Consider the following 21,344-nt stretch of genomic DNA (forward strand, 5'->3'; position numbering starts at 1 on the left):
CGCTAATTATATATACGAACTTCGAGATTTCACTACAGTGACAAAAGGGCAAATTTTCCGATCTTCACTGTACTGTGATCTCACAAAAAATGGCATTTTTGCATTTTCCGCCATTCAGTCATCAGCAGTTTCATTGTTATAATAGGAACCCTATTTTTCAATTCATAAACTTTATATTTTCCTGTTAAAATCAATAATAAGAAGAAAGGGAGAATGACAACTGGGAAAAGATGAATCTTCTCAAATCCACACAACTCCATGAAGAAGGAAATGCATTCAATTCTTACAAATATCCAGGATTTAATATCAAAAATGGACAAACTGTACACAAAAGTTAGCAAGATTAAGGAAGACTCAAATAAACAAATTGAAATATTGAGTGATATCTTAAAATAGCAAAAAATTCAAATAGAACTAGAAGAGTCAGTTTCAGATATTGGCTGTAGACTAATAGAGGGGGAGAAAAACATTGAACTCTTTCTACAACAGAACAACAAACTTATTAACAAAGTTGATGACTTAGAAAATCGGTCCAGAAGGAACAATATCAGAATTTATGGCATACCAGAAGGAATGGAAGGAGACAATGTAGTGAACATTTTAACAGCATTACTTCCCAAAAACTTAAACTTAGTAGACACTCTCTCTTTTGGCATCAATAGAGCCCACAGACCACTGTCTAAAGTCCCATCTAACAGCAAGAATATTTACCCAAGATCAATCATTGTAAAATGTATATCCAGCCAGGACAAGGATCTCATCTTGAAATCTCTTTCTCCCCTAAAAATAAATGACCGAGTAATCAGATTTGATAATGACTATTCCACAGCTGTCCTTTCAAAAAGAAAAACTTTAACTCCCCTTATTAAAGCATTAATACAAGCTGGTATCAATGCATGACTGATATACCCTGCCAAAATAAGACTCTACATGCCGGAGTGAAAAATAATTTTTGAAACCCTTGAAGAAGCATATGCTTTTATAAAGAAGAAAACCCTGATAAGTACAGAAGAACAAATGGATACTATCTCTACATTAAAAAGGCAAGCAACAAAATCTGAACGGTCTGTGAAGGAGAAAAAGAAATCTAGAGACAAGTAAACAAAAAAATATATTTTTTTATTTCCCCTTTAATTTCAACAAATAGTTGTTTTAGATCTCATGGAAACATCTACAAAGGAAAACAAGGTAAAAACTTTGTTCCTTATGTTTTACTTAGAATTAATAATTTATGACATAATTCAACAACACGTAGCTACATAAATCTAACCTACTAAATAAGACAAGCACTAAACTGTATTTTGCTAACCCACAGTCATTATATATTAATAATTATCATTAGCCAGACTTAATTTTAGTCGCTTACTTTAAATAATTAACGTGAAAACAAAAGAAAGAAAGCAGCACTATAAATGAATGTTATAGGTATGAGCGGTGTTATCTGATCTCTAAGTGTGGTGTCTTGTTCATGAAACTAAAGCTCAACATTGTCTGCATTAGATGTTGAAGAAACTCTATAGCCTTTTACTGCACTTTTTTTGATTGTCTTGTGGAGTACTATTTGTATTGCTTATCTGGTAATGATTGATATACTGGGTGCTTTGGGTGGTCCGCCCTAAATAAGAAGTTGCTTGGTTTAGTCCTTTTGGCTGCTTGGAGCCTTCATTGTCATATATTTTGTTAGTTGATATTGAAAATACCTGTTTACAATAAATGCAGATACTACATCATATCTGCGAATGTTTAGAACATAAAACTACACATTCAAGCAAGTATTCCCGTCTTCATACCTTAATCTTCATCTGGAAACTTTTGAAAACCGGATTGAGCTCACAATCTTCATGTAAAGCTCTGTCCTCACATAGAAACAGCTGTGACAGCTTAGAGGAAGTTGCAGTTGACCCTTGAACTATCTTCTCACTTCCGACGTCATCAGACCAACTGGAACACTGTGGAAACAACAGAATAGTGGAAAAGGCAAATTAAACCTTTTTTTTCTCAAAAACAGATGTAAGTGACTATTTTAGTATTTTTACAACTTAACCCTAAATCTTAATGAGATTATTTAAAGAAATTTTGCACACAAATTTATTCTTTACACACTCACACCACTGCTGCATACATTCACTAATTTCAAGGCATTTGTACCTCATAACATAGATAACTTTCATAGACTTTAACTATTTGTATAGGGCTGCCAGAGAGGTATGCATATCAGATGCCTTTCCTAAAAGCATACTTGAGAGAGAATGCAAAGTAAACTTGTTGGCACATGACTTGGAAGTGATGCCCAGTGCTCCTTATATATTTGTATCTGAACAAAGGCTACTAGCATATATTTAGTGCAAAGAATGAAATATTGAACTTCAAATGTTTTAAAATAAGGTACTGCCATGCAGGCCAGATAAGAAGAAAAACATTCAAATTCCTCTTGAAATGTACTTTTCATTCCACAATGAATTTCATATTTCACAGACTGTTTTTCAAATGCTATATAGTGACTGTAGTAAAACATACAAAAATGCTGCAGAGATGAAGCACTTCCATATGTAGTTGGGTACAAAGAGAGAGCATGCTGCATAATGTTTAAATAGTGGTAATTAAAAATATTTCTGATTTACAACACGTTTTACAAAAGTAATGCCAAAGGCACAATGCTGTGGTGATTTAACCTCCTTAGGCATGGAGATTAGTTAGATAAGAGCATTGTTGTAGAATACCTGAATGAGGCAGAACTAGCAAAATGAAACTTTAAAGTGGAAAGAAAAATATGTTTCTGTGCTATACCAGAAATCATATGAGTATGCATACTGTTCTTGTTGTGAAATTTAAACTGTAGCTTTATTAAGTTCCATGATTATATTATTTAAAACATCACTGTGGAAAATACAGTGTTGTCATAAATATCCACACACTGTGTTTTTTGATGAACTTGTAAAAAGAGAGAACGGAGATTTAGATCTGAGAATCAGTGAACTACTATAGTCTTGACTACTAGTGTTAATATTTAATGTGCCCACACTTTTGGATTCAATGTTATGATGACCATCCTTGTTTGCTTCACAGATCCACATGAACCCCTAAAATGAGCTAAAGTAATCTATCTTTTTTAATAATATTATAGTCACGCATGTACTGCCTTATAACAAAGCAAGTTTCTGAATATGTCTGACAGCATGTTACATTACTTAATCTATGACAACATGAACAAATGTAAAATGGGAAGAATGATTCTGCTTCTAAACGAGGTACATTATATCTAAGAATAACAGACTTCTTAAACTTAATTTTATTTCAGGATTTTACAGTCTGTTTGTTTGTATGTTGCCGGTTCTTTCCTTTTATTTATTTATTTATTTAAGTTTGATGACCAGGGAAGTCCACTGGGCCAAGAATAGCCCATTTTTAGTGGAGGCCCGGGGAGGAAAGCTCCACAATAATTGCAAGTTACATTTCACATGTTACAAAAGGACATAGTTCATACAGCTAATTAAGCATTTAGAGTTAAGCTCCATGACATTTGCAATTGGCTCGTCACAATGTTGCAAAAATGAAATGACATAATTCAATACAGAAATTTCAACATTTACATAAAGTGAAAATTTTTGTTATAAATTCAATTGTAATTTTAACATTTCAAATTATATAGCTACTAGCCATTAGTAGGTTAGGAAAATATTATGCATGGAAAGAGTAATAGTATATTTGAGAATGGAGAATATAGTACAATAGATATTAGAGAGAAAATTAGTTTTTATTAGGGGAGGGATTGTTTTGGTTGGGATGAAGTAATAGTAGAGGTAGTTGGATGAGTCAGTGCAAGGTGGAATCAGGGGGGAGAGGGGTTTTAGTTGGAGTGTGGCAAGGGCACTCCCATTTGAAAGAAAGATGAGAGAGTAGCTGAGATTTGAAATTTGTATGGTTAGATAGGTTGCATAGGTGTGTGGGGAGAGAGTTCCACTGTTTAGCTAAGGAGTGGTACAGCAGTGGATGGCCAGGAGGTTGTGCAGGTTTGTGGACCTGAAGGAGATTTTGGTTTTTGGATCTGAGTGAGCAGTTGGGAATGCAAGGGTTTAAGGAAGTAGCAAGAGCTGGGTAGTTGGCAGGTTGAAAGATGACCTTGTGGGCAATGGTGAGTTGTAGGTAACTGAGGTAATTGGGTAGTTCAAGCCAGTTAAGGGTGAGGAGGGAGTGGCAGTGGTGGGATGAGTTTTTTGAATTGGTTGCAAATTTGGAGATCTTGTAGTAGCAGGATTCAAGTTTGGACCAAAGGCCAAGATGGAGATTGTTGAAAAGAGAGGCACCATACATAAGAGAAGGGGTAGGAAGGTGGATGCAAGCACTTGATGGGTAGAGAGGCTTAGGAAGTGGTTGTGCCTGTAGAGGAGACCTAACTTTTGGTGGATTTTCTTGATTGAGGAGTGGATGTGGGTGTCAAATTTTAGTTTTTCATCAATAATGATGCCAAGAAGTTTGGTGTTGGGAACAGTTTCAAGGAGGGTATTTTTTTATCTCTGTATGGTGAATGTGGATTTGTCAATGGAGGTTTTGGTAGGGGAAAAAAACATTAGTTTGGTATTATTTGCATTTAGTGCCAGATGGTTAGATTGCATCCAGGTTTCTGTTTTGCAGAAGGCTAGTTGGGTTTTTGTTAAGAGCTCGGAGGGGAGAAGGCTGAGCAGATGGTTGTTGAGTCATCTGCATATTGGATGCAGATAACTTCATCACACCCATGCAGACGGGAACTGAAAGTTCAACTGCTGAATCCTACATTAAGGCACTGTACAAGCACATCCACTCATGCATGAATCGTGCTATCCCAAATAGAACAAAGATGCTCTCATCCAAAAAAAAGGAAGCCAATCTGATGGTCCCCTGCCATAAACAAACTTTACAACAAAAGGAAGAAACTGTTGCAGAAAAGAGGAAAATCCCAGGATGCAAAAAATTCCCTTACCAGCCTCAGTAAGAAACTGAGATCCCTCATAAAATCCTCCAAAGCTAGTTATGAAAATAAAATTGCCAAAGATTCCAAAGACAACCACAAAGCATTCTATAACTATGTCAAGAATCTAAATGGCAATGCTCAGATCTCCTCTGAGCTAAAACAGAATGGCATTAACTATACTGATCCCAAGGATATTGCCAATATCCTGGCAGATCGATTCAGTGCCAACTTCACTCCCCTCTCATCCCCTAGATGGCCCATCTCAATACCGGAAGATTGCCAAATTCTGGTAATAATGGCCACACAGGTAAAAAACGCACTCTCCGAAGCTAAGAATACAGCATCCATGGGACCAGATGACATCCCAGGCTGTGCACTACATGAACTACAATATGAACTGGCACCTCACCAAGTGTCATGTTTAATCATAGCCTCACCTCAGGTTTTGTGCCCACTGAGTGGCGCAGAGCTACAGTTATCCCACTCCACATGGGGGGATCCACCTTGGATCCCAGAAACTACCGTCCCATCAGTCTGATGAGCCTTATCTGCAAGGCCATGGAGTGTATTATTATGGAACTTATAAACAAAGAAATTGACAACCTTCAAACACTGGACCCCACCCAGTTTGGGTTTGTGAAGGGCTGATCTTGTCTCCTGAACCTGATTGACTTCTTCGAATCAATCTCCAGAGCCATGGACAAGGATAAGGTAGTCCACACAGCCTATCTAGACCTTGCCAAGGCCTTTGACATCATCTCCCACTCTGGAATCATAGATAAACTTACTAAGCTGGGCATTAATCCCTACATCACCCAATGGGTTGCTAACTGGCTTACTGATAGAACCCACACTGTAAAAGTAGCCGACTCCAAATCCAGCTCCAGACAAGTGACAAGTGGAGTACCTCAGGGTTCAGTCCTGGGACTGCTTTTGTTTGGCATCTACTTCTCCGAAGTACAGGCCAACACTAAGGGACTCTAGCTAACAAAGTTTGCAGATGACTGCAAACTGGGAGCCATTACTGAATCCCCAAATTATGTGGATACTCTACAAAAGGGTCTTACAGAAACAGATGCTTGGTGCCAGAGCCATGGGTTCAAGCTCAATGCCAAGAAATGTATAGTTATCCCCTTTTGAAAAAAACATGTATCCATGAATTACCATATAGGTGGCAGTACACTAAACACCAAAAGTGTGATAAGAGACTTAGGGACACAGGTGGATAGTGGTCTCACCTTCGATAACCACATCACCACAACAGTCAGGAAATCATTCTATGTGGCACACCTCATCACTACAGGCTTTTCATCCAGAAAAAGGAGGTCATTGTCCCACTGCACTCATCCCTCATTAGACCCATTATAGAATACAACGCCTCATTTGGTATGTACCTCTCAAGACATCTGCAACAACTGGAAAGGCCACAGAAATACCTCACTAAATGAATCACAGGCCTAAAGCAGATGCGCTACGCTGACTGCCTTAAAAAAACTCCAGCTATACTCTGTCACATATCATCTACTCAGAGGCGATCTCTGCTTGACATAAAAGGCCATGTCAAACCCAGAGCTGTTGGACATGCTGCACTTAAAGAAATCCCAATCCCTCAGAGCCACATGCTCCAGGGATCTAAACCTTGTCATCACAATAAACAAAACATTCTGGAGGGATAGGTTCCTGACCCAGAGACTCCCCAGACTCTGGAATAGATTGCCCATACATGTCAAGCAGAGTGCCTCTTTGGCCCTCTTCAAAAGGAACCTTGATGATTGGATGGGAGAAAGGAAATTCATCCCGAGGATCACGTCATTTGCCCTGCTAGACAGGGGTCCAGGGAAGTAAACAGTGTGGGAAGAAATAGCCAGGGAATTGTTATGGCTAGGCTTGTATAGGCCCTAGGGCTGATAGCCTAGTACCAACCTATGAACCTATGGATGAAAGATGAGTCTGGGATGGATCTGTGAAAGTTGTTAATGAATAGGTTGAAGAGAAGAGGGCCAAGAGCAGAACCTTGTGGGACACCTGTGGGTGTGGGAAGGAAGGGGGAGGTTGAAGTTTTCCATTGGACAGCTTGTTGGCAGTAGTGCAAGTAGCTGGAAAACCAGGTGATGGTTGTGGGAGAGAGGTGTAGGGTGGAGAGTTGGGACATAAGTAGGGTGTGTGAGATGGTGTCAAAGGCCTTTGACAGATCTAGGAATAGTGTGGATACAAATTTGCCTGAGTTGTGTTTGAGGTTTATGGTTTCAAGAAAGGAAAGAATGTCAGTCATGGTACTGTGGCCAGACCGGAAGCTGTTTTGGGTAGGGGAGAGGAGATTGTTTAGAGTTAGGTGTGCCATGAGTTTTGCTTGTATTCTTTTCTGTAGTATTTTAGAAATAGGGGAAAGGATGGCAATAAGCCTGAAGTTGGTAGTATCAGTATTTTTTCCACCTTTGTGGGGGGGAATGATGCAAGCATGGCACCAGATAGAAGGGACATATGATTCTTGTATGGATCTATTTATAAGAATAGAGATGGGATAGGCAATGCTGTCTGCAGATTGCTTGAGGAAGGTGGGTGGAAGGTTGTCGGGTGCATTGCAACAGGGCTTGAGTTTGAGGAGAAGTGGTTTTATAGTGCTTGTGGGGATGGGCTTGAGGCAGAAGGATGTGGAGGAAGGTTGACGATTGGGGTGGTGGTTGGGGCAGGAGGGGGTGGTGGTGGAGGAGGTGGGTGGAAACGAGGCTGATAATTTAGCTATGCAGTCTATGAAGATTGAGTTGAACTGGCTGGCTGTTTCAAGGTTGGAGAGCTTGGGGTCTAGGCAGGGATGAGATGGAGTCCCAGATTTTTTTGGATTTGTTGAGTGCAAGGACTGGAATTTGGAGTAGTGGGCTTTGTGGTCTTTAATTATTAGTTTTTTGCAGTGTATTGTAGTTGCTTATACTCTAGGACGGTGTTCGGGTTTTTATGTTTTTGATATTGTTTCCATTTTTTGCCCCTTTGGTGCAAGGCTAGTTTATTATCTTTTGATAACCATGGGCAGGAATTGGTTTTCATGTGTTTGGTTCAAGGGGGGGCTTGCTGATTGAGAAGAGTTATGAATAAGTGGTTAAAGTAGGAAACAGCATCATCTAGAGGAAGGGTTTTTAGAGGAGACCAATCATATGCTTTAAGCATTCAGAGAAAGTTAGAGGGTTGAAAGAGGAGAGTTTGCGGGTTTGGATATAACAGTTTTAATGCAGTGGAGATGGGAGATGGTCAGCAAAGACTTGTAGGTGATCTATGAGAGGATCAGGTAATGTTTCTGCTTTCGTGATAAGGTTTGGGTGAGTTGTTAGCATACAGACAATGATGGTACCAGAGGTACCATCTTTATTTGGTCTGGTTGGAGATTGTATTAGTTGGGAGAGGTTCTACAGGTTGATTGTGTGGGACAGGGCTTCAGAGTTAATAGTATTCCAGTTGATGTTGGTATCACCGAGTATATAGGTTTATTTTTTTATATTGGAGGAGAACCAGGGCAGGATGTTTTCAAGAGTTTTGATATCATCAGGGGGGAATATAGAGGACAGTGATACATATGGACTTGTGGTTGTTTATTTTTAGTAAACCTATTATAATTTCAGCATTGGCAAAAGTTGGTATTTTAGTAGGGAGTTATGGTATGGGAGGTGGGGTAGATTATTGCTACTCCATCTCCTTTTTTGTGGGATCTGTCATTGCAAATGATTTGGAAACCTGGTGGTAGGATTTTGCTATCTTTGATATAAATTTTCAGCCAGGTTTCAGAAACAACGGTAATGTTGGGGTGGTTATGGGAGAGCCAGGCATGGAGGTTAGGGATTTTGTTTTTTAGGCTTTGTGCATTAAGTGCTGTAAGGCAAATGGACTTTGAGTTTGTGAGTTGAGTGGAGGGTTTGGTGAGATTGATGTTAGAGATGGGTCCGAGGTTGGGGTGGATGTCACTGGCTAGTGAGAGAGAGATGTGGTGGAGTAGAAGAGTGAGGCAGTGTGTTGGGCAAGGGTAACTTGGGTTGTCTGAGAGTAGTGATTTTCTGGTACCACATTTAAGAGAGGAGTACAGGGGGGGTTTGGGTTGGGAGCAATTTTGGTTTAAAGAAATAGATTAGGTTAGAGGCAAAGAGTTCATGTGAGATGGATGAGTAGGATAGGAAGTGAGGTTGATGGTAAGATGTAGTGGAGTGTGTGTGAGAGTTATGACAAGTGTTAGGAAAAAGTGTGAGATAGGTAAGAGAAGAGAGAGAGATTAGTAGGGTAAATGGGGTTATAGGGAGAGATGTTATGTAGAGCATTGCAGGAGGCGTGGATTTTGGGGTGATGTAGATCTACAGGTGGGTGAGGTTTGACTTAGGTGTGTTGTGATTGGAGAGGTGTTGGGTGGGGAGGAGTCAGTGGATGTATAATAGTAGAGATAGTGGGGGCACGTGGGATTTAGGGGCAGTGTAGGGGAGCAGATTGAGCCCAAAGGGCAAACAGAGTGGGTTACACCTTCCGGGAGGAGCAGCAGTCACCAAACAGAAAACAATCAGTGAAAAGGTTAGCAACTACAGAAATATGGCAGCCTATTGTTTTGGTTTGAATGTTACCTTTCTTTTTGTTTTTATTATTTATGCACCAATGGGGGGGGCTGCAGTTCACTGAGAAGTAGGAAAATAATGTAGTTATGCCAGGAGTTTTGTAAAGGGATATGCAGTAAGTACACACTACTGGGGGATGCCCGTGGGACTCACAGAAAGAGAGTGTAGTCAGGCAGAGGTTTTCAGTATTTTAAGATGGTGCCACAGCTCAGGGGAGGAATAAGTAAACTCTCAAGAGGAAGAGGGAGGGCATAGACAAGACTGCCAGGGCTGGGAAGCTTACAATAAGATTATATTAGGAGACCGAGAGAAGGGAAAGGGCTAAGAACCAGGGCTTGGAGAAAGCTGTGAGAAAACAGATTTGACAGGGCTAGGAAACTTACACTAGAATTAGGTTAGGAGAACAAGAAAAGGGGGAGGCTATGCACCAGGACTTTGAGAAAGCAGTGAGAAGAGAAAAACAACCAGCTAGCCCATGTCAGTACCTAAAGGTGTCTATTTATCTGTGTGAATTCAAAAGCAGATTTAGTATCTTTTGCCTCTTTTAATAGACTAATAGTTACAGTATCATTCTTTAGCTTCAGTACATTGCCTTTTTGATTATTGATACATATATAGCATTACAAGTTTATTATGTCAACAACATGCTAATTCTCTCTCAAGTAAATCTACAAACTGTCAGCTAACAAATTAAACGCTGATTAAGGAAATGATGATGCGTAACATTAAAAACAGCACATTTATTTATTTCATGAAACATATTAACTTAATCAGATCAGCCTAACATACATGCAGACCTGTACTTTGCTTTACTGTATAATATTATGGCTTCTCTCTTGAGATACAAATTCACATTTAATGAAAAATTCTTGATAAGTAATCCTTGCACTTCTAAATAAATGCACAAATGTATACCTTTTGTGATCACACATTGTCCCAGAGTAAGCAAATCACATAGGTTCATAGGTTCATAGGTTGGTACTAGGCTATCGGCCCTAGGACCTATACAAGCTTAGCCATAACAATTCCCTGGCTATTTCTTCCCACAGTATTTACTTCCCTGGACCCCTGTCTAGCAGGGCGACTGGAGTGATCCCAGGGGTGAATTTCCTATCTCCCATCCAATGATTGGAGTCTCCTTTGTTTGAGTATGTTTATGTTGAGGACCTCTGCATATGTGGATGTGTGTTGTGTAGGTGTTGGTGGTATTTGAGGTGTAGTGATTGTGTTGACAACCTTTTCCGTACCAGGTATACTGGCATGTGAGGGAGAGAGCATGGACTCTAGGTTCCTAATGTAATTGCGTCTGTCACAAATTGTGTTCCTAGATGGTGGCAGTAGATGGTTCTCCATGTACATGAGGCAGTTGTTACACTGTGCCAGGATGCCCATATCAACCAGACTAGAAGGAGAAACTGTAGGACATTGTGCATCCATATTTGTCAGAATCTGAGGGAGAAAGGCCAGGGAGACTTAAGGGGTGGGCCTAAAGCCCAAGTGCTTAAATCAAAAGTAAGAGGCTTACAATAACACTTACAATTTATACAGACTGTAAACAAGCAGTAATAAATGCAACAAAAAAGAAGCAGTTGAACACTTTAGAGAACAAGCAGCATGTAGCAGGAAAAAACAAGATGAGCATGAAATGTATTACCACTTTGTTGCTGATAGCCACATACATAGTGTCTTGATAGACAGCGGGTTATCATGTGGTAGTTAGTGGAGGATAGTGCTGGTCAATTTGGATATGCAGGGTGTGTACATAGTTTAGAGCAATGTACATCGTCCTGTGATGTGTTCCCTCTTCTTGTCTTTCAGAAACCATGTACAGATGGAGGCACCCACCTTTTTCTGATACCAAAAAATTACATGATCATGGATGGCTTCAGGCTCCCTCACAACAACCTGCTTTCTAGGAGTCGCCAGAATCAGGAGCAACATGCTGCACTGTGGGCTGACCTCATTGCATCAGTAAACCAAGTAGGGCTACAGGAAAGAAGGTACAAACAGGTCCGAATTTGGGTGACAGATATGATAAGTGCTGCATGGCAAAGGGCAGCTGCTGTGGCCAGGAACTGTGCTGCCACCAGAGGAGGGCCTACAGCAGAACAACCACTCTCAGACACAGAGGGAGTTCCTGGCAAATCTGGCATCAGCCACCAGCTCCCAAGAATCCATCATCCCATACATCGTGGAGGTGGGTGGCACAGCTTCCACAACAGAGAAGCATCCAGGTAAGCCTCCTGTGTTCATCACTGTAATACTGTAGCTGTCATTGTAGCAGCCTCTGCATACCAGTACAAGGATGTCAGGTCAATCTGCATGGGGGGTTGTTTGTAACTCACACTTGTGCACACATACTCAGAATGTCAGCAATGCAGGCAGTATCAGAGTTCCTACAGTACATGTTGATATGCACACATATTATCCTGTAACAATGCCACATTTGTGTTTGCTGACAATACCTCTCTTTCACATTTCTATAGGTACATCTGGTGTGGCCAGTGTCCAACATCCTGTAGCCGGTGAGTGTGAAACTGTTTTGCAATGGCTCTCATATACCCTAATAATGTTAAGGGCAGCCAGTTTGCCATTGACACAACTGATATGCTTAGCCAGAGTACAATACTTGTATGTTCAGTTTTGGATGGGCTCACTGCAGTGCACTGAATTGGTAATCACAGTAGTGTATTTGCAGGAGCTGTAACATATTTGCACTTATTTTTGTGAAGGTCTATGCAGTCTACTATACAAGGGGCAATAGTATGGTGAAGACAGGTGCACTGTGTTGTAGGTGTAGGTCCATCACATACACTGACATATCACTTATTTCACATAGCTTTTTAACTTTCCAAAACACTTAAGAGTTATTCTGTAAGATTATGTAACAAAACGCAACCTCACATCTTGGTGCTATACATTGTTAAATGCAACTAAACATTTGTCCTGAGCTGTATATCAAACCATTAGCATATATCATTATATTGTATTCACACTAGAATATATTACACCTCCCATTTGCTGAAGATAACTTTCTCACTCTCATAAGCTAACTATTGAACTAAAATATCTTATATGGTAAATCTTGAGAAATATTTTTCATATTTTTTTGGTTGGGATACATTATTTGCTGCACTAAAAATGTTTAATGAAGAACAACAAACAGTGTTACGGTCATATGTATTTAAGAATATATACCTAGCTATTTCTATTAATAAGAAGCAAACTATAAATAAAAATAAGTGAAATACTGCAATTATTGCTCCAGCAGCACTTAATAAGACACTCCAATATATTGTTAATATAAATGTGCTTTATTTTATGACATAAAATAGTGCTTGTTTTTTTTTTATTGCAGAGGCGATACAGACTAAAATTATCTGTGCTCTGAAAATGTAATACCCTGTCAACTATGTATTTTACATATATAGAAGTTAGTTGAATAGTGAAGTCAAGACAGGGCTGGTGGAAGATAAAATATATATTACTACATAGAACTGTATTATATTATAGCAATAACCGAAGACGTCAATGTGGTATATTGAAGATTTACCTATGGTTGGTGTGGTTTAATCATGAGGCACATGGGTAAATTTCAATATACCACAACCATGGAGTTGGTTATTGTTATTATACAATGACATTATTTAAGAAAGAAAATACTTACTTTTCTTAAATAATGTCTTTGTATAACGGCGCATTACTGTTCTTCTGCGGCTGGTGGTATATTGCTGCCTTGTTTTGATGTGCTGCGCATGCGTATGGGACTTGTGCTCCAAAGCTTACACAGTACATCAGGGTGTGAAGAGGCAGCAATGGAGAAAGGAAGATCTCCATTGCTTCTTCTTCTTTGTTTTAATCAATAAAAAAAAAGAAGACGCCGGGAGACTTTTTATGTTAGGGAGAGTCGGGACCGACAAAATAAAAGAATAATAAGGTAAGTTAAGTTTTGTAGAACGTACCTGACTATCCTTTTATTTCTGTCTGTACCATCTCCCGAATGTAAAATGTCTTTTTTTGTTGTTTTGTATTAAAAAAAGTAAAAAAAAAAAAAAAACGAGATATACTAATGAGAAAAAGTCCGGGTGACCGGATCTTTTCCCGTTGTTATATTCTCAGATTTACAACGGGCATGCTGGTTGGGCTGGCCAATCAGCGTGCTCATTTTTGAATGCTAATAGCCAGTCTTATAGTATATAATAACCAATGATGATGAAAGAAACATATATTATCCAAAATGTCACCGAAAAGTATTTATTATTTACAACAGACATCACTCTCAAACAAGAATGGATAACATGTTATAGCCAATCGTAGATGTACTTTATAACCATGGAATAGTATACCAGACTGTCTTGACTTCTTCTGATTTTAGTTGATGGTTACACCTCACTAAACTTTAAAGAGCACATTAATATGTGGTTTTATTAAATTGTATTCAACTTTTTAAATAATCAGTTAGATTTGCAATGAAACACATGCCTCACTTTGTAACCAGATTGTATTTTATGTACTTACAGTTTAATAGATTGTTGTCATTACTTTAATAATAATTGTATATAATAATTCCAGAGTATTATGCTTTATATTTCCATGTTTTAAATCACTTGTTAGATTCCCTAAACTTTACATTATCCCTCTCTCCCTTCTCCAAATAACAGCTAAACATGCAGTAGCAGACATACACCGTTATTTGGTATGAGTTGGTTGATCTGTGGCTTATATGAAATTCATATTAAGCCAGGAACATTAGGTTCCATGAAGAAAGTTATTAAAGTATATAATATTAAAAATCCTTTATCAGTTATAGAAACTTTGTCCATAACAAACTTTCCTTCAACTTACATTATAATTTCTTTAGGAAATCATCTGACCTCAGATCTTTTCAATTTAGACCTTCACAGTTCAAACCACCAATGTCACCCATTGTACAGTCCTTTCAAAATGAGGTTCTTAAGGATTTACATTTGAATCTAAATATAACAATATCAAAGACAATCTTAATCAACAAGAAAGGTTGTGTGTTGAACATCTCATTAACAATCATGATCTTGTCATTTTGCCAGCAGACAAGGGTGGGGCTGTGGTGGATCAGAACTGGGTGGATAATGAGGCTGAGGCAGAGTGACAACTATGTAACAAACTTCACTATATGGCTATGCCCATTGATCCAACCAGTAAGTTTAAACATGATATTGACCAATTTTTGGATCTAGCGGAAGAGGAGGGTATTATTACTCATGATACATGTTATCATCTAAAGGTCAATCACACTAGACAACAATATATTTATTTGTTGCCTAAGATTCATAAAGATTCCAATAGACCACTTGTTCGATCAATTGTCTCTAGCAGAGGCTCGTTGACTGAGCCCTTGTCAGAGTTTCTTACACAACATCTTAAACCTTTGTTGCCTCTGATACTGGCTAGAATACAAGATAGCACACCGTTCCTTGCCATTATATCTGAAATGCAACTAGAACCAGGCTGGCTATTATGTACTCTGGATGTCACCTCTTTATATACTAGTATCCCCCATTGGGCAGGACTTACTGCTTTACAATATTGGCTTGATCGGGCGAATATGTACAGACCAGTATTTAATACCCTTCTGGTTTGTATGGCTGAAATGGTACTTACCCATAATGTCTTTTGTTTCAAAGACAGATATTTCCAGCAGGTTCAAGGTACTGCTATGGGGGCTTATTTTGCCCCTATATATGCGGACCTGTTTATGGCTTACATGGAGGAACAATTGATTTATGATAGTAATCATAATATTTTCATGAATGAATTAGACATTTGGCAGAGATATCTTGATGACTGTTGGTTGGTGTGGAAAGCGGATGAGGCATTTTTGTTTGAATTTATGGAATATTTGAATTCCAACAAGTGGGTGTTGAATTTAAATTAACTTTTGATAGATCCAAAATCACTTTCCTGGATGTGCTAATTAAGAGAACTGAGTCAGACACTTTGGAAAGTGAGGTATTTAGAAAGTTTCCTCAGTTCAATACTCTACTTCATGCCACGAGCTTCCACCCACAACATTTCATCAGGAATATCCCCAAATCACAATTTCTTCATATTAGGAGAATTTGTTCTGATTCCTCCACGTATGCCCACCATCAACAGGGGCTAACAGCCAGATTCAAGAGTAGGAGATAGCAAGCAGGTGACATCACTGGGGCCAGTCGGTTTGCTAATCAACAAGATTGGACACAGTTGCTATCATATCATTCTAAACCAATAGATCAATCTCAGGAGCTTAGATTAATTACTACCTATGGCAGGAACACTAGGAGCTTCATGAATATTATTCAGAGACATTGGTATTTATTACTGTCAGACAATATATTGAATAGTTACATCAAAGATCTGTGTTCTTTTTCTTTTCGTAAGGGGCGGTCATTGGGATCATTATTTAGTCATTACAAAAGGGTGCACAATTATCCTTCCAATCCCCCCGTCCAAACAAAAATTACTGGGCAACCTTTGGTAGGTTGTCATCCATGTGGGCACTGTTCATATTGCTCGAGGGTGCTAAAGTGGAACAGTTTCACTAGTCATAATTCCCCACATGTTTATAATGTTTCTTTTTTTGCCAATTGCAGTACCAGTTGGGTTATCTATTTAGCCCCAATGCAGCTGTCGGGCATTTTATGTGGGACAGACTTTCCGACCCTTTAAATTAAAGGTTGGGGAACATTTAAGTGACATCAGAAATAAAACAGTTTTGAGTTTTTTATATAAACATACACTTAAACATCCCACTGGGGTTTTCAGCTTCATGGTCATTGACCTTATCAGGTTCAAGAGTCCAGATGTCCATGCACTGCATGAGTTATTAACTAACAAAGAAAAAAAGTGGATTGTCAAATTGGTAGCTTTATTTTCACTTGGGTTGAATGACCAATTTTAAATTATTTTGTAACAGATTATTATTATATATATATTTTTTTCACTGTATTTTTGTCACATATAGATATTTTGCCATATATTAATTATTTAATAATTGTATCCACTTGAGGGCACTGTAATATTTAGTTTAAATGAATGTGTGCAATTAGCATTCTTAGTACATTATTTTTGTGGTGTGGTCACTGAAGAAGGTGTTTGCCGAAACCGGTATGACCCCACTGGGGTATTTTTTCGTGGAGGAATGATGGAACAATAAACTCTTTGCTGGAAGGCTACACTGGAGTGCTGGGTTTTTTGTTGCTGTATGCAATTCATATTAAGCCAGGAACATTAGGTTCTATGAAAAAAGTTATTAAAGTATATAATATTAAACATCCTTTATCAGTTATAGAAAATTTGTCCATAACAAACTTTCCTTCAACTTACATTATAATTTCTTTAGGAAATCATTATAAATGCTTTAACATTATCCAATATATTGAATAATGTTAGAATATAAATGTTTATCAATAAATATAAACAGGCTAAATAATAATATTAAGAGAGCAAGTGTTAACAAATATCTCTCCTTGCATAAAGCACATATAGTATTCCTCCAGGAGTCACACCTAATATCACAAGATTTAAATAAGCTCTTACTAAAAAAATTATAAAATACTGGTTAGTTCCCAATTTAAACACAAAAGAAGGAGTGCCTTAATCCTTTGGGAAAAAAACTGAGTATCCCTGAAATCATAGTCTCATACGTAGACAAAGATGGAATGCTAGCATTAGTAGTAATAAAACTTGAGAAAAAGTATTACACACTTATAAACTCCTATTGGATTCCCATACTTGGTACAAAAATGGTAAAGAAGTACTTAGACACTATAACCTTACATTCTAGAGGAGAAATAACATTAGTTGGAGACTTTAATTGTATTCTCTCTTCCAGTGAAACAACAAATACTAAGGCCTTTAAAATCTCCCCTATAGCAAGACACTTACACAATTACATCAATGTAAGGAATTTAAAAGACATATATCATATAAAACTACCCTCCTCCCTAAAATTTTCCCACTACTCATATAAATTTGGGACACAAACTAACATTGACAAAGTTTTAGTATTTAGCTCTTTACAATCAAAAATATAAAATGTGATCTGATAGGGAGTGAGATATTAATAGTACAACACCATTATTTTTAAAATAACTTTCCATGCAGAAGTTCTGAATTATTGGCAAAGCATATCAAATTATATTATAAAAATAAAAGATTTTCAATACTGGATACTAACTGAAATAAATTAATTTATGGAAATAAACAATAATGGAGAGGTGTCAGACACAATTTTATGGGACACTCTAAAGTTTGTGCTATATGGAAAGATCAAAAACTGGCATCTACAATAAAGAAAAAATGGAATAAAAGATTAAATGATATTCAAAATGAAATAGACAATCTAAAACAAAATCTCACATCTAATGATAAGATAGCTCTGGATAATATAAACAAAATAAACAAAGAATATCAAAACACTTTACAGCAAACAAATCCATAAACTTAGAAAAAACTAAACTATATTCATACTCTATTAACCCTAAAAGCTTACTCAACATTGCAATAAGATCTAAATGTTTAAATGAAAAAAAAAATCACATAAAAGAAATCATATATCTAGAAAATAAGAACAAAAATAAAAATATCAGACATGAAGAACATATTATATTGTTTCAGGAAACACTATGAGAATATAAATACCCATAATCTATTTCATGATAACAGAATTCTAGATACATTTTTAATAGAAAATATCTCAAAGACTCTATCCCCTGAAAATATTGCCAAAATTGATTGACCTTTTACATTTAAAGAATTAAAAGATCAAGTAGATAAATTAAAAAATAACAAAGCACCAGGGTTAGATGGCCTGATTCCCGAAATATATAAAATATTTCCTGATAACATATTAAAAATCTTACTAAACACATTTTGTAAAATTAAAAATACGTTCAATATTCTGCCATCATGGAAATATTCTCTTATCTCACCTATACTTATACTTGGCAAAGAACCTACTTCTTGTTCCTCTTATAGACCCATCTCACTTTTAAATATAGATTATAAGATTTTTGTGAGCATAATAGCAAATATAAATAATCTCATTTTACCTAATCTAATAGAAGAAAACCAGACAGGCTTTATAAAACATAGAAAAGTCCAAGCCAATATTATAAGACTTCTCTCCTTAAAAGACATAGCGAATAAAAACAAAAATGAATTAACTATAATGAGTCTCGATATAGATAAAGCATTCAATTCACTTGCTTCTTACTTATTTGAAGTATTACAACAATATAAATTTTCTTCAGACTTTCTAAAACTAATCGGAAAGCTCTATGAAGACTCTGTCTCTTTTGTAAAGATAGTTTCCTTCCTATCTTCTTCCTTTAAACTCATAAAAGGTACAAAGCAAGGCTGTCCCTTTCCCCCTTAAGTTTTGCTCTTGCTGTAGAACTATTGGCTAATTATATCAGAAATTATGCAGATATTAAAGGTTATAACCTCAATAGAGACATTTTCTCAAAGATTCAATTGTTTTCTGATGATTTATTACTAACTAGCCGGGACATTGAAATATCCTTAGATCATCTACTTAATGCTATAGACACATATGAAAATCTATCAGTATTAAAATATAACCATAACGAAACCCTACTACAATGAGAAAGTACAAACACTTTAATTGGGATATTGCACAAATTAAATATCTAGGTATTTGCTTTAACTCGAATCTCAAAGAAACAGTCTATATAAATTACAACAATTTAACAAACTCAATCACAAATCTCATAGATAACTGGAATAAACTTTATTTTACTTTTGAAGACAGACTAAAGTTAATTAAAATGATACTACTACCAACAATTATTTACATTAGTCAGTCCCTGATCATTCCCCCTCTTAAGAAAGCTTCTAAAAAGATCAATAATATTTTATTAAAGTTTTTCTGGTATGCCCTAAAACCTAGGATATATTTATAAAGACACACCGCAAGTTAGAAAGAAGGAGGCATTAGTTTCATAATGTTGACTTTTATATAAATGCTGCTATTCTCAACACAATTTTTCTACTGATAAATTTCTCATATAACTCATACTGGAAAATAATACATGAAAAATGTTATTAACTAGTAACAAGATACTAAATGAACCTCTCATTAAAATACATAGAAATATTTTTATATGGTCATTAAGAATATATATACAAGATAAACAAAAATTAAAATACTTCCCCTTCATCAACTTAATACTAATACATTTTAAAAGATTTACTCAATCCAACCAGTTAATTAAAAACTCATTAATATTGCCCTTCTGATTGCCCACACTAAAGAGTGCTTAATCATCTTTGGTATTAATAAAATGCTTGAACTCAAAGAAAATAACTTACTATATTGGAACCAATTTTTATCCACAAATACAATTTGTCCAGCTAATTACTTAATTGTTAGGTATAGCCTATATAATATCAACTGGCTAAATATACAAACATGTAGAAAATTAATTTCTAACAAACTATATTTTTATTACAAACTCGTGGAAATAATACACCTAGAATACTGGAACTAATATTTAATATTAATAGTGGCTCTTTGAAAGGCACCTCATTTATATCCTTAATTTATAAAATCTTTAGATCTGATTTCAGCTTTATTAACACCTATTACTGGGATTACTCTACTAAAATAAATAAAGAACGTACTGCTAACAATAAAAAACTCCTTCTAAGATCAATAGAAAAAAACAACAATCTCACCATGCTGGAATATATATACTTGAAAATGCCTTCATAGATGTTACTTTATACCCCAAAGAATTGCAAAAATGTATAAAAAGAATGATATGAAAAGCTGGAGATGCAAAGCAGTAGATGCTGATTGGTATCATATGATTGTTGTAAGTACAATGCTATCTCAATTTTGAAGAAAATTTAGAGATTTTTGCAATGCCTTATGGAATGATACATGTGTAGTTCTGAATATCTCATCCCATTTAATGTACCAATACCGGAGGTTATACCCAAAACTCAAGTACATATACAATGGTCAATTCTTACAGTTGCAGGGAAGGTTGTAAAAAAAAATGGAAAATCAACTCTCCTCTCTCCTTTAAAATGAATTTATTCACTTAGCCACAGCATTATGTCATAATGAAATTTCTAGCATAAAGCTCAAAACAAAAAACTTAACACACAAATTAATTGGGTTCCTATTAGAATGACGAAAATGCATTTTGTCGAATGCATTTTTGTCGACACATAAAAAGCAAACAAACAAAACAGCGAAGTGGCTGTTCAGTGAATTCTTTCCTTGGGAAAGAAGTCACTTGACCGCTTTGTTACTTTGCCGTTTTCTGCACTATAGTGTGGTTCCTTGCCCGGTATAGCTCCCGAGTGTGAATGTGCAAAAGTTACCGACCTTAGGGTTAGGGTGTAGGTTAAGGTAAGTGCATATGTATGAAAGTATGTTTACTGTTTTTTTTTTTTGCGTTAGCTGTATGGTTGAGTTATGTCTGTATGTGTTTTCAGTTGTTTATTTTTGTTTTGGGGGCTTAGAATTAGGGTTAAGGTAAGTGTGTATGTGTTTGGAACTGTTTATGTAAATGTGCAAGAATTACTGACCTTAGAGTTAGGATGCGGGTTAAGATAAGTGCATATGTTTTAAAATGTTTACTTTTTTTTCCATTAGATGTATGGTTGGGTTACGTGCATATGTGTATTCAGTTGTTTACTGTTTTTTGGGGGGGTTACAATTAGGGTTAGGGTACTTGTGTATGTGTTTGGAAGTGTTTAATGTTTTAATGTTTTTTTGTTTTTTTTTTTTTGGTTGGAACAGCGATTTCTTTCCC

The sequence above is a fragment of the Protopterus annectens genome, chromosome 5.part1 (genome assembly GCF_019279795.1).
Source record: "Protopterus annectens isolate FY-2018-M chromosome 5.part1, PAN1.0, whole genome shotgun sequence".
NCBI classification, from domain to species: domain Eukaryota; kingdom Metazoa; phylum Chordata; order Ceratodontiformes; family Protopteridae; genus Protopterus; species Protopterus annectens.